This window comes from Ovis aries, chromosome 3 (assembly GCF_016772045.2).
Source record: "Ovis aries strain OAR_USU_Benz2616 breed Rambouillet chromosome 3, ARS-UI_Ramb_v3.0, whole genome shotgun sequence".
Taxonomy (NCBI): Eukaryota; Metazoa; Chordata; class Mammalia; order Artiodactyla; family Bovidae; genus Ovis; species Ovis aries.
Window position 1 is genome coordinate 61,059,123 of NC_056056.1, and position 26,224 is coordinate 61,085,346.

General features: G+C 45.3%; 2 pseudogenes; both read right to left on the reverse strand.

Moving 5' to 3' along the window:
- Positions 1-19,782: 19,782 nt before the first annotated feature.
- On the reverse strand, positions 19,783-21,483 carry LOC101114763 (E3 ubiquitin-protein ligase makorin-1-like; annotated as a pseudogene).
- Positions 21,484-23,171: 1,688 nt separating this feature from the next.
- On the reverse strand, positions 23,172-23,807 carry LOC101115015 (large ribosomal subunit protein uL6-like; annotated as a pseudogene).
- Between the last annotated feature and the right edge of the window lie 2,417 nt (positions 23,808-26,224).

A 26,224-nucleotide genomic window follows, 5' to 3' on the forward strand; every position in this document is an offset into this window, starting at 1 on the left:
ATGATGGGATGGAGCCAAAGCAAAATCAATACCCAGTTGTGGATGTGACTGGTGATAGAAGCAAGGTCCGATGCTGTAAAGAGCAATAATGCATAGGAACCTGGACTCTTAGGTCCATGAATCAAGGCAGCCCCTCAGTGATGCTCAAATAGCAAAGTCAGAGGCAGATACTCAAGGGTTGTTTAGGGTCCAGCTGTTGTGCGATGTGGGCCCACTGCTGCCTTCTGCTGCTCCTTGAGGAAACTACACCCATTTTTTCCCCCCTGATAACAAAAATGGCATATATTGTCCTTTGCCCACTAGTCTTTCCTGTCCTCCTCTGCTAATAAGACCCCAATTTTGTAGTGAGCAGGGGATATGGAGGTGTTATTGACATTTGAAGAGTAAAATAAAAGTTATTTCCTTTGCAAAATTTCTCTGAAAATTGACTGAACGGGGATGTATCTTATAAGGCAGCAAATCAACACAACGCATGATTACAACTGCTACCGTTTTTACATCGGCCTTTAAAAAATAATGTTATTTATTCATTTATTTTGGCTGCACTGGGTGTTTGTTGCTGTGTGGGCTTTCTTCTGGTTGTGGCGAGCGGAGGCTACTCTTTAGTTGTGTGCTCGGGATTCTCATTGAAGTGGCTTCTCTTGTTGCGGAGCACGGGCTCCAGGGCCATGGGCTTCGCTAGCCCCAGCATGTCGGCTCAGCAGTTGCAGCTCCCGGCACAGGCTCAGTAGTTGTGGCACATGGACTTCGTTGCCCCACAGCGTGAAGGATCTTCCCAGACTAGGGATGGAACCTGTGTCCCCTGCACTGGCAGGTGGATTCTTATCCTCCGTGCCACCGTGGATGTCCCACATTGACTTTTTAAGAATCCAGTTTTGAAAATTTTACACCAATTATTTTTCTAAACAAGGGAGCATCCATCCATGAAGTTTATCAACGAGGGGCTCAGATTTTAGCACTTTGACCTCAGGTCTCCTTGGTTTATTTATTCTCCTGCTGTCCCTTCAAGAAAAGAAAATGTGTTTGGATCTTCAAAACTGTATGGACTGCACACATCTCTTACTTCCCAGTAGTTGTCTAGCCCCGGTATGAACCACAGTTTCCAGCAAGAAACATGACTTTAATTCAGTGCAACCATGATTGATTGTGTCTCTTCTATGATGGGCACCATCACAGGCCCTAGGGGTAGGAAGATGGATAAATAGGATAGCTTTCCTCAACAAGTTCATAGACAGATGTGAGGGGCAGGTCATAATATTCGACAACAGAAACATCTTAGCTGCAAAGAAAGAGCTCATGTCAGTGCTGCTCTTGCCAGATTCTCTCAGCATATCCCCTCTCTTCGGCAGATTCTGTTCTAGACGGAGCTCTGGGTGGCAGGGCAGCCTGTGGCACCGGACAGCTCAGGCAGAGACCGGCATCCAGCATCTCCAGGAGAGCCGGGTGATGAGAGATCCCTACCCACCCCAGTGCCTGTGCCCAGGACCAGGGGGCCCTTGGTCCTCCTCGGGAGGGAGCAAAGAGAAGGCAGGACATCTCCGGGGGGGGGAGGGTGGGCACTGGTGGGGCATGCTGAGCTGGAGGGGGCCCTGGGGTGTCTGCAGGGCTGTGTGAGGTGCTGAGAGGTTGGGGTCAGGCACAGGAAGGCCCTAAACCTGGAAAGGAAACTTTCTCCCAAACAGAGATTCCCCACAGGGGAAATTGCCAGTAGAGTCTCTGGCAATAGAGCATCTCATTTATAATATTGTCTACTGGCAATAGGGAGAAGGGGTCATGGTGACAAAGGAGGAAGAAGGGCAGACTGAAGTGGGGGGAGGGACGCAGAGTGGGAAAAGCATCGCCCCCTCTGTCTGCAAATCACAGAAGCAGGAGAGACTTGCTCTCTGTTCCTGCCCAAACGCGCGGAGACTCTCCGCTAACAACAATGACAATACTACTACTACTACAAGAAACCAAGATGAATCATGGTTAAACCTCCCCAACAGTGTTGTAAGAAATGGACAGTAGGAGGAAAAAAAACATCATTTCAGAGGCCACAATGCCTCCTCCTCGGCAGCTGTACATGCAGATGTTTAGGGACAAAGCACTCCGCGAAGCCAGGGATTTGGTCCAAGGAATCCGGGAGAGACAGCGGCTAAGCTGTGGCGCTCCGATCGATCCCTTCCGGAGGAGGGGAGAGGCTGGATGCTGGCACAGGTTTTCCCCCTCACTGGTACATTCTGGCCACGCCCCAGCCCTGCTCCTCTGGCCCCAGAGGTGGGCGCAGGCATCATCTTCAACCCTCTTCCCCTGGGTCCATGTTGTTTGGTTGTTTTTAGTTGTGCAACCTCCTGCATCCGCAGGCATGTTCTTTACCACTAGCGCCTTCTGGGAAGCCTGTGTCATTTGGAAAGGAGAAAAAATCGTAAGTTGTACATCAGACGCATTGTTGGAAGCTTTCTAATTTTCTTATGGAAAGGATCCATCAGTGGAGAAGCTGAGATGGTGGAGGACTTTTTCTTGGCAGCAAATGAGAAACTGGAATAATCGGCTCTGGATTTATGGACATATTATAAATGATACGACAATAAACACAGCAAAGCGATGGGTTTTTGAAGCAGCAGCAGCTGTGAAACCCAAAAAAATGAGATGGATATTTTAAATCTCAAGTTGATTATGTCATAAACTCTGCTTAGAGATGCTCTATGATCGAACTTCAGAAGGCAAACAATCAGAGAAATGAGTCTTGTACCTTCAAAGGTGGGTGAGAGACTGATTCAGATTCGACCACATGACAAAAATTCATCCAGTTACACATGCTTTTGGCCAATTTAAACGTTTAAATAGTGTTAGCTTGACGGGGACACGAACGTTGAGGCAGATCTGAATTCGGACTAAATCAGGAAAGTGAAATGTCTGCAGAAACCACAAACTAAGTTGTAAATGGTCTTTTTTTTTTTTTCATTCTGCACGTCATGTCAAGGGTTTCCTGACAGCTTGGATGTATGAAAACTCCCAAGCAGCCAGCAAAATAAAGAAGGCACCCCTTCACGTCCCAGGGGTCACCTTCTGCCCAGTGTCCAGGTCAAAGCCCTCGCTGACAGGCACAGCTGGCCAGGGTGGCTCCCAGAGAACCCTTTTCTGTCTTCACCTCGGGGCCTGGTGAACTTGGTGACCTGGGGTCAGAACTGCCTGGAGGACGTCTCCTGCCCCACGAGCAGAGAGGAGTTGTGCGAACAGACCTGACCGGCTGTTCCTGAGACTGAACAGCTGCTCCCCAGGAGCCGGCGAGGCCGGGCAGAGGTCTGTGTCTCCCGCTGCACCGGCCCCAGGGGCCACGTCTACAGGCTGTATCGCAGTCTGCCGGCTGCCTCCCACCTGCATGCACAGAGGATGCTGATGGTGCCAGAGGCCCCTCAGGTGTGGTCCTCCCCAGGTGTTCCGTAAGCTTCTATTGCAAGCATCTGGGGTTCTCCACCAAGAGGTTTCTTTGCCAGGCCCGGCTTGCTCAGAACATTCCAGAAGCACCCAGGAGAAAACACCAGCAGGAGCAGCCTTCGGCCATGCTGATGAAAACTGAGGCTGCAATGTTGGTTCCCCGCTCCTCGGGAGGAAGGAGGCTGTCCCCCTGGGCTGGTAGGAGCACACCAGGAGTCCATCGAGGGGCTTGCTCTTGAGCGCACGTTCTATGGACTCCTTCAAATGGGCTTCATTTTCAGATACGTTTATAGATTTTCACATAAGAATTCAGAAACATATTTTTTTGTCCAGCCATATATTCATTTTTTCCCTTAAAAATATGGTACCTGTAATATCAAGTTTTATTTCTCCCATATAAGTTTTATACATATATATAATATACATATTTTGTATATACCAGTATGGTATGTATATGCTTATTTTTTATTTAATATATACAATGCATATATATGTATATATATACTTACACATATGTGTGGAGTTTCCCTGGTGGCTCAGGTGGTAGCCATGTGAGCCTTCAATGCAGCAGACCCGGGTTCAGTCCCTGGGTCAGGAAGATCCCCTGGAGAAGGGAATGGCAACCCACTCCAGTATTCTTATCCAGTATCCATATCCAGTAAATATGTATATTTACACATATACATGTATCTATTCTTTTTAAAATTCTTTCTCCAATTAGGTTGTTGCCTAACTGAGCAGAACTCCGTGTGCTATACAGTAGGTCCTGTGGGTTATCCATTTTAAACAGAGCAGTGTGTACATGTCCATCCCAAGCTCCCTAACTGTCCCTTCCCCCCATCCTTCCCTCCCTTCCCCCCGGCAACCATAATTTCATTCTTTAAGTCTGTGAGTCTATTTTATAGATAAGTTCATTTGTGTCATCTTTTCAAAGTTTCTGCGTGTAAGTGACATCATAGATTTATTTCTCTCTGTCTGACTTACTTCACTCAGTATGATGACCTCTAGGTCCATCCAGTTCAGTTCAGTTGCTCAGTCGTGTCCGACTCTTTGCGACCCCATGAATCGCAGCACGCCAGGCCTCCCTGTCCATCACCAACTCCCGGAGTTCACCCAAACCCATGTCCATCGAGTCAGTGATGCCATCCAGACATCTCATCCTCTGTCATCCCCTTCTCCTCCTGCCCCCAATCCCTCCCAGCATCACAGTCTTTTCCAATGAGTCAACTCTTCGCATGAGGTGGCCAAAGTACTGGAGTTTCAGCTTTAGCATCATTCCTTCTAAAGAAATCCCAGGGCTGATCTCCTTCAGAATGGACTGGTTGGATCTCCCTGAAGTCCAAGGTACTATCAAGAGTCTTCTCCAACAGTTCAAAAGCATCAATTCTTTGGCGCTCAGCTTTCTTCACAGTCCAACTCTCACATCCATACATGACCACTGGAAAAACCATAGCCTTGACTAGATGGACCTTTGTTGGCAAAGTAATGTCTCTGCTTTTGAATACGCTATCTAGGTTGGCCATAACTTTCCTTCCAAGGGGTAAGCGTCTTTTAATTCCGTGGCTGCAATCACCATCTGCAGTGATTTTGTCCATCCATGTTGCTGCAAATGGCATTATCTCATCCTTACTCTGCTGAGCACACAGGTTATATTTAAACATAAATACTTGTAATCTTAGTTCCTGATTTCCCCAAATAACCAGCTTTTCCAGGTCCCCCCATCTGAGGGTGATGTTGTCCTTTCAGCTCTCCCATCATCTTAGGGACTTCCCACCCCTTTTCTCTGCTGTTCATCTTGTGGATTCTGACCCGCTGGGTGTGGTCACTTAAGCCTGAGGAGCAAGGCTGGCAGAAACTCACTGCCCTGCTCCAGGGCCACGATGGGGGAGGGAGGAAAGAATGGAACAGAACTGAGATTTTCAAGGCCAACACTCACCCCTCCCGAGTTGACTGCTGAACTCACGCTTCCCTGCTTCTGTCAACACTTCACTCCAGGGAGGGAACGTTCTGGATCTTCATCTAATTTCCTTGGTGAGTGGCCTGGAGGTTGTTGTCATCACCAGGGCTCTTTAGATCTCTGCACTGATTTATGTCAACAAAGCTGCTGGGTCTTTTCTCTTCTGTCTTGCATCCTTTTTTCCCCCCCAAATGTTGTCTATTCTGCAACTTTTAACAAAATTTGTTTATTTATTTGTCTGTGCTGGTCTTGCTTGCTGCTTGGGCTTCTCTGTGGTTGCCGTGAAAGGGGACTACACTCTAGCTGTGGTGTGCAGATTTCTCATTGCAGTGGCTTCTCTTGTGAAGCAGGGTCTTTAGAGCACATGAGCTTCAGTAATTGTGGCACACAGGCTTATTTGCCCTGAGGCATGTGGGATCTTCCTGGATGGGGATGGAACTGCAATGCAGGCTGGATTCTTAGCCACTGGACCACCGGGGAAGCCCAGTTTCAACTGCAGCTTCAATCTCAGTCTGGGTCCCGTGACAGAGATTCTGGCCTTTTCAGATGCTTCACCGTTGCCACCTGCAGGTCGACCTGCTTGGGGGACCCTGTCCTGTCTGCCACGTGTCTGCCAGCTGTGGGCTGTGGACTCCTGCAGCGTCTCTTCACCCCCTACCCACCCCCGCCGCCCCCGCCCCACCTGTTCTATCAAGTGGAACCACTCGTTCACAGTCCCCCCACCCCCCTCCCCCGCCAGCAGAAGCCGGGCCTTCTGTTCCTTCCACTTCCCTAACGAGATGAGAGACTCAAGTGACATATTTGCTGGCGAGACAGGCTGGCAGGGTTTCTTTTTAGCCGTTCCTGCCTGTCAATCTGCCCCACTCCCATCTCACATCTGTGCACTCATCCAACTCTCTTTTCCCACATTTTACATGAAGTGTGTGTGAAAGGCAGAGACAGACAAGGACAGAGAGACACAGAGAGAGCATGTTCCCTCACCACCTCATTTCAGAGCCGCAGCATCCGCGCTGCAGGATAACGCAGTGCTGCCTGTTTATCTCTTCTGTTTCCGCTCCCTGACTCCTGGCCTGCCTGGCCCTCTCTCTCATCACTGCTTTCCTTCCCTTTTTGTCTGTAAGTGTGTTTTTTAGGCTGTCCCTCCGGGTGAACAGAAAGAGCGAGGGTCCAGCACTGCAGGTGTGGCCCATGGTCCTCTGTTGCTCCTGCACAGAACAGCTGGAAGGAGACCTTATGGGCCTTAGCCCGGGTGGTCCCAAGGGGCCTGTGAACGCCACACAGGCTGTGCTTTCCTGGGACCCAGCTGGGCCAGGCACAGTGGAGCAGCTTTGGGGTTACCTCATGAAAGGTTGGGGTGCCCACTGAAGTGAAAATGTTAGTTGCTCAGCCATGTCCAACTCTCTGTGACCCCATGGACTGCAGCCTGCCAGGCCCCTCAGTCCATGGGACTCTCCAGGCAGGAATACTGGAGTGAGTTGCCATTTCCTCCTCCAGGGGAACTTCCCAACCCAGGGATTGAAGCCGGTCTCCGTCATTGCAGGCGGGTTCTTTACTAATGGGGCCACCAGGGAAGCCCAGGGATGCCCCTTGGGTTGGTGCAAACCCCCTAATCAAAGAGACCACAGCTCCGTCTCTGAACTTGCAAGTGCGTTGTGACTTGAGTTTGCAGATATTGAGAGAATGGGCCAGCTGTGTGCAATGAGGAGACCCCCCCCTCTCACCCTGGCCGGCTGCACCCACGCCTACCAGGAGGGCGCGGAACCTCTCATTTGCAGCCGCACAGCTGCTGCGTAGGCTCCGTGGCCCGGACAGAGAAAGACGTGGGTTGTGCTGCCACCTGGCGTCCACAAGAGGTAAGACAGCCATCTCCAACCACCAAGATATGAGAATTGGCTTCCCTTCTCACTCATCGCTCACCTTGTAATCTGCACTGGCCTGGCAGGAACCGCAGGAGCGGACCAAAGGATCTCAGAGGACCTCAGTCCTCAGCCCTCTGGTTGATATTTATTCACACCTCTGCCCTGAGTGTGACCTTCCCCTTCCGGAAATCCTCTAAATGCAAATAGGGAATAAATATTCTTAGGTTGATTAAACTGTGATCTATGGAGACCCATCAAATCAATGACTATAAAGGGATGAATTTCTCTGTGAAATAGAATTTAAGAAGGATAATTGCTGGGTCATTGCTTATGTGCATTTAAAATGCAGGCCCCCCCCCCGCCGCCCCAGAAACTAATTCCTGTGTTTATTTTGGCTGGCCCCAAATTAGTTTTTTCACTAGCGCTTCACAGGTTATTATATTCAACAGTTACACCTGACACACCAGGTTCTTTACCATCTGAGCCACCAGGGATGGCTTAGCTGAGGCTCAGGTGACTCAGACGGGGTTAAATGTTTCTATTTTGCCATCTAATTTTCTAATTTTCTCTTCACAGATATCTCCTAGAATATCACATGCATGCTTTAAAGCTTCAAGCACCTCTGAAATTTCCTCTCTTCTATCACTAAAGGTTTTTAAGTCTAGTAAATTAAACTTCAGGAAATAAAATGAACGCTAATAAGCTGGCACTTTGTCCACAGAAATGGCTGGAGGCTTTTTTGGTTCCAACATACTTGCTTTATTTCCTGACTTGTCATGCAATTTGGCCTGGTTTAGGAGCAGATGGGGTTTAAACTGAGGATGAAAGAGGAAGGACATGATGCTCTCACATAAAACAAGAGCATTTACTTGTCATTCCACTGTTACATATTGATTGTTTTAGATTTTTAATTTACCTTTTAGTGTTTGAGTCAATTAAATACACTGGAGGATGTCATTTAATATAGCTCACGAGCCACTGCCTTTAAGGGAGTTGTTGGTAGCTGAGAGAGGGGGGCATTGTGGAGTGGGACAGAGTACAGGCTTCTGGGCACATGCGTGCATGCATACATGTGCACAAGTGCGTGTGTGCATGCAGTGTGTATATGTGTGCACTAGGCGCACACACACGTAACGGAATGTGTATGTATGTATTTGCGCATTCATGTATGCGATGTCCATATGCATGCAATGTGAGTGCACATGTGTACATGCATGTGATGTGACCACGGGTTTGTGACATATATGTATAATACATGCATGAACATGTGTGTATATATGTGATGCTCATGTGTAATGGACATTTAAACTGCTTCAGGTTTTTACTGTTACACTGTTGTCCTGAACTCGCCATCATCTGCCTCTTTGTACATGTCAGAGGACCGTTAGAAGTGGGATCCTGGGATGTAAGGTCGTGAGCCTGAACAGAGGTGAGTGTGTTTATTTCATTTATGGGCAGTTTAGCTTCCTCTTCTGCGTCACCTCATCTTTTGGCCCATTATTCTCTGGAGATTTCTATTTTTCCTTATTAACATCTGGGAATTTCTTATGTTTTCTGTACCCAAATCTTTTGTCAGGAATGCGCATTACAAAATATTTTTTCAATCTGTGCCTTCCCCTTCAGTTTGTTTTGGTGTCTTTCTTTGAACAGATGTTTTTAATTTCAATGTCCTTAGACTTATAAATGTCTTCCTTTATGGTTTATCCTTTTTGGTTTTTTTGTTTGAGATAAGTCATTTCACTTTGATTTCCTCTCTATTTCAAGTATCATGGCTGGTAGCAGAGGGAGTGGGCCAGAACATGAATTTATTACTCCATCTAGACCCTCTAAATAACTTTTGAAGAGACTTATAAGGGTCCAAAATGACATAAGGTAGCGGATAAGGTCAAGTGAAGGTCATCCCTGTGCTATGCTCAAATACTCAGTGGTGTCTGACTCTTTGCAATCCTATGGACTATAGCCTGTTAGGTTCCTCCATCCATAGGATTTCCCAGGCAAGAATACTGGAGTGGGTTGCCATTTCATCCTTCAGGGGATCTTCCTGACCCACGGATCAAATCCTTATCTCCTACATCTCTTGCATTGATGGAGACAGATTTTTACCAGTAGCACCACCCAGTCATTCCAGTGTGCTTTAAAATACAAGAAGCAGAAACTTACTCAAAAGCAGTGGAAAGGATCTCAGAGAAGTAGGAGGTGGTTAATTTAAAGCTAGTTGATGTGTCTGATTAAAGAGGGTGAATTGCAGCAGAGACAGGTATTACATATACCCACACATGATCGTCCTGGAGAGGACAGGTCCTGGAGACTGGCTGATGGGGTGAATGGCCAGGGGGTCATTGCTCGCAGATGGGAAGATGGACAGTATCCTCACTGTCAGCTCAGGGAACAAAGCCGGGGTGTGTGAGGTGCTGCTGTGTTCCTGTGTGGGGAGTCAGGGGATGCTGCTGCTGTGCCTCAGTGCCATTTTCTCTATAAGACGAAAGGATGGATGCATCACTGTTGAGCGTGAAAGGCACTGGAGCAGGAGAATGAGTCATCCTCCTCCTCTTAGAGAAAGTGGAGCAGCAGTGTACGCTAAGACGGGTGGGAGGAGAAGCTGCTGGGAGGAAGCCAGTAGGTCGGTGGGCACCGAGGACCGCAGGAAGGTCTCCCCTCGGATCCCATCCCCTGCGGGCTTGGTACCAGCTGCCTCCCAGCCCCTACCTAGAAGGAAGCTGAACCTGAAATTCCAGCAGCTGCCAGGCTTGCAGATGCTGCTGACTTGGGGCTCCTTCGGGGGGCAGGGGTGCCCTTGAGCTGTCACCTGGTGGGGGGAGGGGCTGGAGACCACTTGGAGCCCAAGCTACCTGGTTACCCTGCAGAGAGCTGGCGTTACCTGTTGGGCCTCGCCCCATGGAATAAATACTGTATTTGGTCATCTGGTTACTGTTCAGACGGGACTTGGTCACCTTTCCAGTTTTAAAAGGAAAAATTAATAGGCTATTTTTAAGAGTGGTTTTAAGTTTATGGAAAATCGGGCAGAAAGTAGAGCTCTTTCACGTAGGTACCATGCACAGTCCCTCAGGGGCCCCAGGTAACCCCCAGCACAGGTGCGGTGTGTTTGTTAAAGTGGATGGCCCAGCACCGACACCTTATTAACGTGAGTCCAGAGTTTACATCAGGGTTCACTCTTCGTGATGTACATTCTGTAGATCTGTGAGAAGTGTGTAATGTCATGTAGCGGCCATTACAGTATCATACAGGCCCCACCCCATTGGAATGATTTTTAAGTTTTATTTATTAAAAAATCGATGCATAGTTGATGTTCAATATTATTTAAATCACAGGTGTGCAGTAAGTGGTTCACACTTCTTAAAGTTTATGTTCTATTGATAGTTCTTATAATGCTGGCTGTATTCCCCTATTCCCTGTGTTGTAGAATATATCCTTGTCGTATTTCCCACATAGTAGTTTGTATAGATTCTTAAATATTTGGTAGAATTTACCAGTGAACCCATCTGGACCTGGAGCTTTCTGTGTTGAAAATTTATTAAATGTTCAGATTATCTATTTCTCCTGTGTGAGTTTGGTAGATTATATCATTTAAGAACTCAGTCTATGTCATTTAAGCTACCAAATTTGTGGATATAGAGTTATGTATAATGTTACTATCATTTTAATGTCCATCAAGTCGGTAGTAAAGACATCTCTTTCATTTTTGATACTAGTAACTTATGTCTTCTCTTTTTTCTTCGTTAACTTAGCTAGAGGTCTATTCATCTTATTCACTTTTACAAAGAGACAACTTCTGTTTTTATTGATATCTTCATTATTTTCTTGTTTTCAATTTCATTGATTTCTGCTCCGATTTCAAAATTTTACTTTCTTCCACTTAAACTTGCATTGAATCTCTTCTGATTTGTATAGTTTCCTAAGGTGAAAGCTTCAATTACTGAGTTATCTTTCTTCTCTGCTAATGTACGCATTCAATATTATAAAATTTCCTCTAAGCACTTCTGTCATTACATCCCACAAATTTTGATAGACTGTTTCAGTCTCATTTAGTTCAAAATGTGTTTGAATTCCTGTTGAAATTCTTCTGTTATTTAGAAGTGTGTTATTTAATTTCCAAATATTTTGGGATTTTCATTCTGTTATTGACTTTTAGTTCCATTATGGTCCGAGAGCACACTTTGTATGATATATTTACTCTTTTAAATCTGTTAAGGTTGGTTTTATGGCCCAGAATGTGGTATGTATTGTTGAATGTCCCATGTGAACTTGAGAAGAATGTTTATGATGCTGCTGTTGGATGAAGTATTTTATAAATGTCAGTTTGGTCCAGTTTATGTATTTTGCCATGCAGATCCTTCCTGATTTTCTGCCTGCTAGCAAGGAGTTAAATTCTCTGGCCTGTAACAGTGGATTCACCTGTTTCTTCTTGCAGTTCTAGCCTCATGGATTTGGGTGCTTTCTTTTGGATACACACAGATTAAATATTGTCAAGGGCTTCCCTAGTGGCTCAGATGGTAAAGAATCTGCCTGAAATACAGGAGACCTGGGTTTGATCCCTGGGTCAGGAAGATCCCCTGGAGAAGGGAATGGCAACCTACTCCAGTATTCTTGCTTGGAAAATTCTGTGAACAGAGGAACCTGATGGGCTACAGTCCAAGGGATGGCAAAGAGTCAGACACAAACAAAGGCACTATGTTTTGCTTCAAACAAAACCTTGTGCATCCCAGGACTCAGAGACCCCACAGAGGCTGAGGCAGATCTGTGTTTGAGTTTTCTGTGGAGGTATGGGTCAGCAGTGGCCTGCCATAGAGGCAGGGGCTCTGGGTGCAGCTACCTGGGTCACACAGCCTGTGGCATAAGCCCCTTGGATGAAGTTGCTATTAGCCCCACAATAGAGCCACCAAGCAGACGGCCCACATACTGCAGAACAATTATTCTCGCACTGTTAAAAAAGTTCTAGCACCCACAACAAATTTCCCAACCTGGGGATCTGGCAAAGGGACTGAAAACTCCCAGAGAATTTGACTCTGGAGGCCAGTGGGATTTGATTACAGAACTTATAGAACTTACACAGGACTGGGGAAACAGACTCTTGGAGGGCAAAAAAACAAACAAAAAAAAAAAACCCTTGTGTGTACCAGGTCCCAGGAGAAAGGAGCAGTGATCCCACAAGAGACTGACTCAGACTTGCCTGTGAGTGTCCAGGAGTCTCTGGCAGAGGCGTGGGTTGGCAGCAGCCTGCTGCAGAGTGGGGGGCACTGAGGGTGGCAGTGCATCAGTTCAGTTCAGTCGCTCAGTCATGTCTGACTTTTTGCGACCCCATGAATCGCAGCACGCCAGGCCTCCCTGTCCATCACCAACTCCCGGAGTTCACTCAGACTCACGTCCATCGAGTCAGTGATGCCATCCAGACATCTCATCCTCTGTCATCCCCTTCTCCTCCTGCCCCCAATCCCTCCCAGCATCAAAGTCTTTTCCAATGAGTCAACTCTTCGCATGAGGTGGCCAAAGTACTGGAGTTTCAGCTTTAGCATCATTCCTTCCAAAGAAATCCCAGGGCTGATCTCCTTTAGAATGGACTGGTTGGATCTCCTTGCAGTCCAAGGGACTCTCAAGAGTCTTCTCCAACACCACAGTTCAAAAGCATCAGTTCTTTGGCACTCAGCTTTCTTCACAGTCCAACTCTCACATCCATACATGACCACAGGAAAAACCATAGCCTTGACTAGACGGACCTTAGTCGGCAAAGTAATGTCTCTGCTTTTGAATATACTATCTAGGTTGGTCATAACTTTCCTTCCAAGGATAAGTGTCTTTTAATTTCATGGCTGTAATCACCATCTGCAGTGATTTTGGAGCCCCCAAAAATAAAGTCTGATACTGTTTCCACTGTTTCCCGTCTATTTCCCATGAAGTGATAGGACCAGATGCCATGATCTTCGTTTTCTGAATGTTGAGCTTTAGGCAGCTTTTTCACTCTCCTCTTTCACTTTCATCAAGAGGCTTTTAGTTCCTCTTCACTTTCTACCATAAGGGTGGTGTCATCTGCATATCTGAGGTTATTGATATTTCTCCCAGCAATCTTGATTCCAGCTTGTGCCTCTTCCAGTCCAGCATTTCTCATGATGTACTCTGCATAGAAGTTAAATAAGCAAGGTGACAATATATAGCCTTGACATACTCCTTTTGCTATTTGGAACCTGTGTGTTGTTCCATGTCCAGTTCTAACTGTTGCTTCCTGACCTGCATACAGATTTCTCAAGAGGCAGGTTAGATGGTCTGGTATTCCCATCTCTTTCAGAATTTTCCACAGTTTATTGTGATCCACACAGTCAAAGGCTTTGGCATAGCCAATAAAGCAGAAAGATGTTTTTCTGGAACTCTCTTGCTTTTTCCATGATCCAGCGGATGTTGGCAATTTGATCTCTGGTTCCTCTGCCTTTTCTAAGACCAACTTGAACATCAGGAAGTTCATGGTTCATGTATTGCTGAAGCCTGGTTTGGAGAATTTTGAGCATTACTTTACCAGCATGTGAGATGAGTGCAATTGTGTGGTAGTTTGAGCATTCTTTGGCATTGCCCTTCTTTGATATTGGAATGAAAATTGACCTTTTCCAGTCCTGTGGTCACTGCTGAGTTTTCCAAATTTGCTGGCATATTGAGTGCAGCACTTCTTTCAGGATTTGAAACAGCTCAACTGGAATTCCATCACCGCCACTAGTTTTGTTCATAGCAATGCTTTCTAAGGCCCACTTGACTTCACATTCCAGGATGTCTGGCTCTAGATTAGTGATCACACCATCATGATTGTCTGGGTCATGAAGATCTTTTTTGTACAGTTCTTCTGTGTATTCTTGCCACCTCTTCTTAATATCTTCTGCTTCTGTTAGGTCCATACCATTTCTATCCTTTATCGAGCCCATCTTTGCATGAAATGTTCCCTTGGTATCTCTAATTTTCTTGAAGAGATCTCTAGTCTTTCCCATTCTGTTGTTTTCCTCTATTTCTTTGCATTGATAGCTGAGGAAGGCTTTCTTATCTCTTTTTGCTATTCTTTGGAACTCTGCATTCAGATGCTTATATCTTCCCTTTTCTCCTTTTCTTTTCGCCTCTCTTCTTTTCACAGCTATTTGTAAGGCCTCCCCAGACAGCCATTTTGCTTTTTTGCATTTCTTTTCCATGGGGATGGTCTTGATCCCTGTCTCCTGTACAATGTCACGAACCTCATTCCATAGTTCATCAGGCACTCTATCTATCAGATCTAGGCCCTTAAATCTATTTCTCACTTCCACTGTATAATCATAAGGAATTTGATTTAGGTCATGCCTGAATGGTCTAGCGGTTTCCCCTACTTTCTTCCATTTGAGTCTGAATTTGGTAATAAGGAGTTCATGATCTGAGCGACAGTCAGCTCCTGGTCTTGTTTTTGTTGACTGTATAGAGCTTCTCCATCTTTGGCTGCAAAGAATATAATCAATCTGATTTCGGTGTTGACCATCTGGTGATGACCATGTGTAGAGTCTTCTCTTGTGTTTTTGGAAGAGGGTGTTTCCTACGACCAGTGCATTTTCTTGGCAAAAGTCTATTAGTCTTTGCCCTGCCTGGAATGCAAAAGTAGGAAGTCAAGAAACACCTGGAGTAACAAGCAAATTTGGCCTTGGAATGCGGAATGTGGCAGTGCATACGTGGAACCTTTTGAAGGAGGTCACCATTATCTTCATTACTTCCACCATAATTTGGCCTCAGGTCAAACAGCAGGGAAGGAACAGAGCCCTGCCCTTCAACAGAAAATTGGATTAAAGATTTACTGAGCATGGCTCCACCCATCAGAACAAGATCCAGTTTCCCCCAGTCAGTCTTTCCCACCAGGAAGCTTCCACAAGCCTCTTATCATCTGTCATTGGATGGACAGAATGAAAACCAGAATCACAGAAGACTAATCAAACTGATCACATGGACCACAGCCTTGTCTAACCCAATGAAACTATGAGCCATGTCCTATAGGACCACCAAAGATGAATGGGTCATGGTGGAGAGTTTTGATAAAATGTGGTCCACTGGAGAAGGGAATGGCAAACCACTTCAGTATTCTTGACTTGAGAACCCCATGAACAGTATGAAAAGGCAAAAAGATAGGACACTGAAAGATGAACTCCCCAGGTTGATAGGTGCCCAATATACTACTGGAGGAGAGTGGAGAAATAACTCCAGAAAGAATGAAGGCACAGAGCCAAAGCAAAAACAACACCCAGTTATGGATGTGACTGGTGATGGAAGTAAAGTCCAATGCTGTAAAGAGCAATACTGCATAGGAACCTAGAATGTTAGGTCCATAAATCAAGGTAAATTAGAAGTGGTCAAACAGGAGATGGCAAGAGTGAACATGGACATTTTAGGAATCAGTGAACTAAAATGGACTGGAATGGGTGAATTTAATTCAGATGACCATTATGTCTACTACTGTGGGCAAGAATCCCTTAGAAGAAATGGAGTAGCCCTCATGGTCAACAAGAGTCTGAAATGTAGTACTTGGGTACAATCTTAAAAATAACAGAATGATCTCTGGTTGTGTCTAAGGCAAACCATTCAGTACCAAGTAATCCAAGTCTATGCCCCAACCACTAATGCTGAAGAAGCTAAAACTGAACAGTTCTATGAAAACCTACAAGACTTTCTAGAACTAACATCTAAAAAAGATGTCCTTTTCATGATAGGGGACTGCAATGCAAAAGTAGGAAGTCAAGAGATACCTGGAGTAACAGGCAAATTGGCCTTGGAGTACAAAATGAAGCACAGCAAAGGCTAAGAGTTTTGCCAAGAGAACACACTGGCCATAGCAAACACCTTCTTCCAACAGCACAAGAGAAGACTCTACACGTGGACATTACCAGATTGATTAAATATAATCAGATTGATTATATTCTTTGCAGCCAAAGATGGAGAAGCTCTACACAGTCAGCAAAAACAAGACTGGGAGATAACTGTGGCTCAGATCATGAACTCCTTATTGTCAAGTTCAGACTTAAATTGAAGAAAGTAGGGAAAACCACTAGACCATTCAGGTATGACCTAAATCAAATCCCTTACAGTTATACAGTGGAAGTGACAAATAGATCAAGGGATTAGATCTGATAGACAGAGTGCCTGATGAACTATGGACAGATGTTTGTACCCTGTACAGGAGGCAGTGATCAAAACCATCCCCCCCAAAAGAAATGTGGAATGGCGAAATGGTTGTCTGAGGAAGCCTTACAATAGCTGAGAAAAGAAGATAAGCTAAAGGCAAGGAGAAAAGGAAAGATACAACCATTTGAATGCAGATTTCCAAAGAATAGCAAGGAGAGATAAGAAAATCTTCCTCAGTGATTAAATGCAAAGAAATAGAGGAAGACAGTAGAATGGGAAAGACTAGATATCTCTTCAAGAAAATTAGAGATACCAAGGGAACATTTCATGCAAAGATGGGCTCGATAAAGGACAGAAATGGTATGGACCTAACAGAAGCAGAAGATATTAAGAAGAGGTGGCAAGATACGCAGAAGAACTGTACAAAAAAGATCTTCATGATCCAGATAACCATGATGGTGTGATCACTCACCCAGAGCCAGACATCCTGGAATGTGAAGTCAAGTGGGCCTTAGGAAGCTTCACTCTGAACAAAGCTAGTGGAGGTGATGGAATTCCAGTTGAGCTATTTCAAATCCTCAAAGATGATGCTGTGAAAGTATTGCACTCAATATACCAGCCAATTTGGAAAACTCAGCAGTGGCCACAGGACTGGAAAAGGTCAGTTTTCATTCCAATATCAAAGAAGGGCAATGCCAAAGAATGCTCAAACTACCAAACAATTGCACTCATCTCACATGCTAGTTAAGTAATGCTCAAAATTCCTCAAGACAGGCTTCAACAGTATGGGAACCATGAACTTCCAGATGTTTGAGCTGGGTTTAGAAAAGGCAGACAAACCAGAGATCAAATTGCCAACATCCTTTGGATCATAGAAAAAGCAAGAGAATTCCAGAAAGATATCTACTTCTGCTTTATTGAGTATGCCAAAGCCTTTGACTGTGTGGATCACAATAAACTGTGGAAAATTCTGAAAGAGATGGGAATACCAGACCACCTGACCTGTCATCTGAGAAATCTATGTGCAGGTCAAGAAGCAACAGTTAGAACCAGATGTGGAAGAACAGACTGGTTCCAAATTGGGAAAGGAGTACATCAAGGCTGTGTATTGTCACCCTCCTTATTTAACTTATAGGCAGAGTACATCGTGTGAAATGCTGGGCTGGAAGAAGCACAAGCTAGAATCAAAATTGCTGAGACAAGTATCAGTAACCTTGGATACGCAGATGGCACCACCCTTATGGCAGAAAGTGAACAGGAACTAAAGAACTTCTTGATGAAAGTGAAAGAGGAGAATGAAAAAGCTGGCTTAAAACTCAACATTCAAAAAACAAAGATCATGGCATCGGTCCCAACACTTCATGGCAAATAGATGGCGAAACAATGGAAACAGAGACAGATTTTATTTTCTTGGACTCCAAAATCGCTGCAGATGGTGACTGCAGCCATGAAATTAAAAGATGCTTACTCCTTGGAAGAAAAGCTGTGACCAACTAGGCAGCATATGAAAAAGCAGAGACATTACTTTACCAACAAAGGTCTGTCTAGTCAAAGCTATGATTTTTCCAGTGGTCATGTATGGATGTGAGAGTTGGACTATAAAGAAAGCTGAGTGCTGAAGAATTACTGCTTTTGAACTGTGGTGTTGGAGAAGACTCTCAAGAGTCCCTTGGACTGCAAGGAGGAGATCAAGCCAGTCAATCCTAAAGGAAATCTGTCCTGACTATTCTTTGAAAGGACTGATGCTGAAGCTGAAACTCCAATACTTTGGCCACCTGATGTGAAGAACTGACTCACTGGAAAAGACTCTGATGCTGAGAAAGATTAAAGGCAGGAGGAGGAGAGTATGACAGAGGATGAGATGGTTGGATGGCATCACCGACTCGATGGACATGAGTTTGAGCAAACTCTGTGTGTTGGTGATGGACAGGGAGGCCTGGTGTGCTGCAGTCCATGGGGTCACAAAGAGTCAGACACGACTGAGCAACTGAACTGAACTGAAATATTGTCGTATCTTCTGCAAGAACTGACCCCTTTTGCCATTGTAATCCCTCTGTCTAAGCTGATAATTTTCTTTCTTTGCTCTGAAGTCCACTCTGTCTTAAACTGAGTTGCCCACTCCTCTTTCTTTCACTTAGTGTGGCATGTTTTTCTCTGTTCCTTTCCTTTTTTGGGGCAGTCGGGGGGAGGGTTAGAAATTGTTTTATTTGGGAAAAGTGCCTCTTACAAAAGGGGAGCTGCAAAATACAAAGACCTCTGCAACAATTACTGTTTTTATTTTTTTGTCTTAACATGAAAATAATGAATGATATCCGAGGCATCAGAGCAGTAGATGGACACATCTGGGGCACCTCCAAGTTATTTTTGGGAAAGAGAGCAACAAAATGCAAAGCTAGAATTTCTGATTGAGGGATTCTCCTAATATTTTAACATTAGCTTATCTTGTGGATTACCACCCTCTGTTTTCCTTTTTAGTGGAAAAGCCTGACTTACTATACTGCCAACCAATGACTCCACTACAGGAAACACCTTAGAACATAGATTTGAATCATACTGTCTTGCAGAAAAGGTTGGGGATGGAATGAGGCAAATATCCACAAAAAAAGGAACACAAAAAACAGAGAAGAAACCCTCAAATGAGGACAAAGGTTTGTCAAAAAGTGCTTGGACTGGGAAGTCTTGGAGATCAGACAACATTAAACACAACTGTGGACCCAAGCCCTAGGTTGTATTAATACGTGGGATAAGCAGATAGTTTTACACTTCGATGGCCAAGCCCGTTTCTCTATTTATACAGAAAAAGCTAGCTCTGCTCTATTAACAGCTACCAATAAACTGCTTTGTTCTTTAAGATCTATTTGCCCCATGCGGCTGAAACCACTAAACCGAGATTTTTCACTAAGGCTACAAACACTGTGCCTATGCAAGAATGGGAAGCTTGTCATGCAGTCACACTCGCACATCCCAAGTCCATCAGCCTCAGGGAGTCAGTTTCCAACTCTGCGTTATTTTCTTCCACTCCCGTCTTTTATACATGTTCTTTTACAATTTTCCTATCACTATAGACAAGGTAGAAATCTCAAATACATTCACACCTGGTTCTGGTTACCCAGTAGTATTGCTTGTGTGCAATGAAACAAGAGACCAAAACCACAGGGCGAGTGCGCAGAGGTGGGGGTGGGGGGGGGTGCGAGGAGTTGGGGGGTGGGGAGTGGAAGACAGGACAGGGACCAGACAGAAAACACAGATGTGCTGATTTCATCAGAAACCAAGTACCCACCTCCCAAGTTTAGAGCAGAAGGTGGCTCCTTGGTACAGTTCAGATCCTTCACCCATCACCCTGATTCCTGGACCCCCAAAGCAGGGGCCATTGCTGTTACTTCTGAACCCGGGGTCCTCAACAATGAGTCCTGGAAATCTAGAAACACTCCCCTCGAACTATGTGGATCTGGTGGAAAACAGGAAGGGACAAACCTACACTGTCTAGACAGTTAATTTCATGTTACAAAAGAACTAACTTTCAGATTTATTTTTGTAACTTTTTTAAACAGAGAAAACAACATACTCTTTGGGGAAGGGTGAGGGGTTGAGAAGACAGGTCCTGGGTAAAAATGACTACTACAGCACCTGGGGTTGAGAGGCCTGCCTAGGAGAGCGGCCCCGGGCACGGCCACCGCCCCAGAGGCCCACTACTGTCTGAGGCTCGGCAGATTGGTTCATGCACCCCGCTGAGCTGCTATAGATCCAAGTCATGAAAATCTTCCAGCTCATTGTGAAACAAGTGCCACTCATCTTCAGAGTCTGTCAGGTCATTGTCCCCACCTGCAGCTAAAACCATAAGCAACATCTCGCCCAGCTCGAAGGTGACAACCTCCTCTTTGTTGTCAAAAGGGTTGCCGTTCTAGTTCCTCGATGAGCTCCCAGAAGCGGTTCCTTTGTTGGGTCCGGTATCTGCTTGCTGTTCCCACTTTCTGTCTCTGTGACTCCTCTCTATGGCCATCAGGGTACTGCTGCTGCTGCTAAGTTGCGTCAGTTGTGTCCGACTCTGTGCGACCCTATAGACGGCAGCCCACCAGGCTCCTCTGTCCCTGGGATTCTCCAGGCAAGAATACTGGAGTGGGTTGCCATTTCCTTCTCCACATCATGGTACACATGCTTGTAAAAACAGTTCCCTCCAAATGGGCAGCTCCCACGGCCTTCATCAAAATACCTGCCCACCTTGTTGCTCATTGCCTCCTTGAATTTCTGAATGAGTTTCTGCTTCTCTTCTTTCTCCTCCACCCAGTACTCACTTGGAATGACAAAGTTAGACGTGATGCAGCATTCTGGGCAGGACTTTATGATCTTGCTTTCAAATTGCTTAGCACTCCTCCACTTGCAAATACACTTGAGACAGTAGGTGTGGCTGCAGTTGGAGAGGATCCCGAAGTGGCACTCTCTGGGGTTGGCTTTTTTGTAGACTACCTCCATGCAGATGCCACACACCATGTCCTTGCTGCGCTGCACCGTGAACAAGAGCTCCATGTCCTTCTCGTTGGCCTTGATGCAGGATTTTATATGCTGTGACCTCTGGGCAGCATCCACAGGATGGAGGTCCTGCAGCTCACACATATCACACGCGTCTCATTGCAGATAAGCGCAGTTCTCCCCATGGTGGCAATCCCCCACCGTGGCATAGGGCGAGAGCTGCTTCTTGGTCTCCACTGCACTTTGCTCCTTCTCCAAGTCTTCCTTGGTCACTGAGCCCTGCAGGGGGGCTTCAGTGGAGGAAGGGGCAGTCTGGCCACAGTAGGGCTGCTCTGGAACAAACTCAATGGTGTTCACTCAGTCTTCTGAACCAGTTCCTACAGTTGCAAAATTTGAATTTTTTGACTCACTCTTGCCCATATTCATTTTAGTGGTTGGTCCAACTGATGCAAGACTCCAGGAAGCAGCAAGGGATGACTTTGAAGTTAGATCTGTAGCAGTTGCTTCTTCCTGTTTCAGTGGCTTGCTATGTTCACATCTGGAGTTGTCTCTGTAAATACAGTACCCTCACTGAAAATACTTACGCACTATACCATATGGACTATTAGAGAGGTCTTGTGAGTAATGACAGTTGTCTACTTCCTTACAAACCCCATGCATGAAATACCATCTGGGTTTCTGGTTGGTTTGTCATGCCTTTTGTCTCGCAGGCTTTTAGTGATATCCCTCCTTGCCAGCCCATCTCTGCATCTGCAGTTGATCTGCTTAGCCCAGCTGTTGTCACTGCCTGCTCCTTCACCTTTAATCCAGCTATGTTTTCATACTCAGTATTGCAGGTTTAGAATTTAGCTGTATACTCACCTTTACCAGTGGGTTTTACATTTTCATGTTAGTAATTAGCATCTGCTCACTTCAGCTTGAAGAACTCTTTCCAACGCTTCTTGTGAAGCAGGACTAGTGGTGATGAACTCCCTCAGCTTTTGTTTGTCTGGGAAAGTCTTTCTTTCTCCTTTTTTCTGAAGTACACATCTTCTGGGTAAAGTATTCTTGGTTGGACCTTCTTCCCTTTCTGCATTTTGAGTATGTTATTTTGCCGTCTCCAGGTTGCAGAGTTTCAGCTGAGAAATCTAATTGGAGCCTTATCACATTTTCCTTACATATGAGGAATTTTTCTTTTGCTGCTTCTAAAATTCTTTGATTTTTATTAATGCTCCCTTGCCCCTGCCATGCATGCTCAGTCGTGTCTGACTTTTTGTGACTCCATGAACTACAGCCCACAAGGCTCCTCTGTCCATGGGATTTCCCAGACAAGAATACTAGAGTGGATTACCATTTCCTTCTCCAAGGGATCTTACCAACCCAGGGATTGAACCTGAGTCTCCTGCATTGGCAGGTGGATTCTTTACCACTGAGTCACCTGGGAATCCAGTGCTGTCTTGAAATAGACTTTTTTTGGGAACTATGAATTTCATGAACTTGAATGTCCAAATCTCTCCATGGGTTTGGGAAGTTGGCACCCCACTCCAGTACTCTTGCCTGGAAAATCCCATGGATGGAGGAGCCTGGTAGGCTGAAGTCCATGGGGTCACTGAGAGTTGGACACGACTCAGTGACTTCACTTTGACTTTTCACTTTCATGCACTGGAGAAGGAAATGGCAACCCACTCCAGTGTTCTTGCCTGGAGAATCCCAGGGACAGCAGAGCCTGGTGGGCTGCCGTTTATGGGGTCGCACAGAGTCGGACATGACTGAAGTGACTTAGCAAGAATTAATATTTTAAATAAGCTTCCTGTCTTCTCTTTCTGGGACTTCAGTAACTGAGATTGTTTCTTTTAATTGTCTCCCATGGTTCATGTATACTTTCTTCCGCCTCTGCCCATTCTTTTATTTCCTTTGTTTTCTTCTGAATGGATAATTTCCAGTGACCTGTTTTTGACTTCTCAAGGTTTTTTTCTTCTACTTGATCAGGTCTGCTGTTGCTCCCTAGGGCATTTTTTCACTTTATTCCCTGTAGTTTCCAAGCTCCAGAATTTCTGTTTACTTCTTTTTTATAATTTCTATCTTTCAGTTAAGTATCTCATTTTGTGTGTGTATCAACTCCTTGATTTTGGACTGTCTTTTTGAGTTTTCTTGTAGCACCCCGAGCTTTCTTGAAACAACTATTTTGAATTATTTATCTGGCAAGTCACAGATCTCCGTTTCCTTAGGATTGTGTTTCTTTGGTGGTGTCATGTTTCCTTGTTTTTCCTTGCTCCTTGAATTCTGTGTTGCTGTCTTTGCATTTGTTTTTTATTTTTTTTTCTCAAATCAAGAGTTTTTATCGTCTCTTTAAAAGATCACAACTGAGTCCATAGAACCATCTGCTATCTTGTTGTTTCTGCAGCAGGATCACTGAGATCTTATTCATCAGCCTGCTGAACTGTTCCTTTTTCAGAAACATAGATACCATTCAAAAATTTTCTGATATCCTTGTTTTTAACTGTGGTGGCTTGCTGAATCAAAGCAGCTGAATTTGACACAAGTTCAAAGTCATTTCCTTCAAGAATCAACTCATCTTTCTGGGCTTGAGATACTGAACAGACATCATCTGGCCTCATTCAAACCCTGCGTATGTATTTTTCACCCCCAAAATTTTGGATTTCCACAAGAGAACCATTCTCCTGAATAACAACGTTGATGGGGAAGTGGGCATACACCGACCTCATCTTGTAACGGAAGCCCAGTGTAGCACCCTTGATCATGTTCTGTACGTGACTACAGATTGTGCAGACAGTGGCCAGTTCCTTTCTGTTTCCCCACCATTTGTCAACACGGAGCCTCTTTTTCTTTCCAAGGAGACTGAGTTCTACATTGATGTGATTGAAGTTCCTCCGCAGGGTGCCTCTGGGGCCCTTCACAATAACTGTCCGTCCCTTCAAGTTAATGTCGACATTTTCTGGGATGTCAACAGTCTGATTGCTGAGAATGGTCTTCATTCTCACAGTAGATGCAGCAAAAAGAGCTGTCTTTGCCTTTGAAGAGTCACCTCCTCGTCTCTACTCACTGGCTTCAGAAGACTAACACCTTCCATCAGTTTTGCTCAGGATTCTGAGATTTCTCAGTCTTTTCTATGGATATCCTTGCTTCACACTTCTTGTTTCCTTTTGGAGGGAATTCTTAGAATTGTATTCTTTGGGCTTTCCAGGTGACATAGTGGTAAAGAACCTGCCTGCCAGTGCAGGAGACCTGGGTTCAATCTCTGGGTGGGGAAGCTCCCTTGGAGAAGGAAATGGCAACCCAATCCAGGATTCTTGCTTGGGAAATCCTGTGGACAGAGGAACCTTGTGGGCTATAGTCCATGGAGTTGCAAAGAGTCGGACGTCACTGAACGATTTAGCACACATGTATCTTTAGATCCTGCAAAATTGAACTTCATGCTTCCCTTCTGGTGGTGCCAACTGCTCAAGCGTGTGTGTGTTTCTTCCAATCTTGCAGAGCCTGACTGGCTTTCTACCTGTGCTCACCAGCCATCTGCAGAGGCTCATACTTTCCTTCCTTGGAGGCACATCCAGGGAGCCAGCCACAGGGTGTGGCACGTGGAGGTGCTTGTGGACCAGCGGGGGTGGGAGGAGGTTGCAGGCAGGGTGTCCCTCGTGGCTCGTGGGAGTCTTCCTGTTGGAGATGATGAAGTGAAGAGCAGGGTCTGCTCCTGCTCTCTGAGAGCTCTGGCTGCTGTCTTCCCAACCGCTCTTCACCCCCCATCATGCCTCACACTGTGGTGTTCTGCAAGGGACATGGACGAAATGGGCCTTTATAGCAGTCATGTGCATTGACCTGGAAGAAAGGCATTCACTCATCTCCTCTCCCTTTTCCCCTGAGAAAGATCATGGACCTCAGTCCTGGCCCTGAACTGTGCCCCTTGGGGAAGGCGTGACTTGGTAAAGTGATACTGTTCTTACTAGTGTGCCCAAGGCACTCAGTGTTTGTGCCAATGGCATGTTGGAACCCTTCTGCACTTCCACAAAGGTTGTCTCACTGGTGGGTAATTATTAAAATTGGTGTTCAACACTTTTATATTTAAAATGGATAACCAACAAGGACCTACTGTATAGCACATGGAATTCTGCTCAATGTTATGTGGCAGTCTGGAGGGGAGGGGAGTTTGGGGAGAGTGGATACATACACATGTATGGCTAGTCCTTTTGCTGTTCGCCTGAAACTATCACAGCATCGTTAGTCGGCTATACCCCAGTACAAAATAAAAAGTGTTTTTTTTTTTAAAATTGGTATTCTTTGGGGAGAAGATTTTTAGAAAATACTTATTCCACCATTTTGATGATGTCTCTCTCCCATACCTGCTCATTCATTTCTAATATTCCCCTTAGGATAAAGAATGCTGAGATGAGCACTACTGTGTCTAGAGCCTTTCCCTACATCCAGGATTATTTCTCTAGATTATTTCTTCAAACAGACATGACTCACTGCAGAGGAAGAGCAGTTATAAGGGTACTGAGACATCCTGCCAAACCATCCTCCTGAAAGCTTCTGCCAATTTTAAGTTCTGCCACCACGAGGCAATCCCATTTCTTTAATTTCGCTCCTTATCACTGAGAATTACCTGAAAACATCTGCTAATTTTATGAGAGGTTTCCTGTGTTTTCTGATTTCAAGTTTGCTCATAGTGTCCCACTTGTCCTCAAAGAGGTGAGCTTGCGTATCTCTAAGGCACAGAGAAAGGGTACTTCTCACTTTGCTTTTATTCAGTGATTGTTAACATAAAAAATTTAAAACACACATTGTGTTCCTTTCCCTGTGATGTATATAATTATTTGTATGTGTGAGTGTGTGCTAAGTCACTTCAGTTGTGTCCAACTCTGGGTGACCCGATGGACTGTAGCCCGCCAGGCCCCTCTGTCCATGGGATTCTCCAGGCGAGAATACTGGAGTGAGTTGCTATCCTCCAGGGGATCTTCCTGAGCCAGGGATCAAACACAAGTCTCTTATGTCTCTTGCATTGGCAGGCGGGTTCTTTACCACTAGCGACACTTGGGAAGCCTCTAATTATTTGCATACCCATTTTAAAATCAAAATCACTAGCTGGTTATCTCAAAAATGAACCAGCGTTCAATCAGACATCATTAGTATTCATACTAGAACCACCTGTTTCTTCATCATGAACCACATGTTTCTTCATCATGAAACATCGAGAAGCCCAACCTACAGGAAGAGTTGGAACAGAGACAATAACTCTAGAAACAAAGAGCACAGCACTTTAAAAGTCCCATAAAATCACCCATTTCTCTTCCTGCGCACCTGCTTTCACTGGTGCGTTCAAATTGAAAGGCGTTTATAGCGAGCCCCGGAGCAGTGCAGGCCAGATGTATGAGACAGTCATTGCCTCAGCCCTCGGCTTGCCTATAAG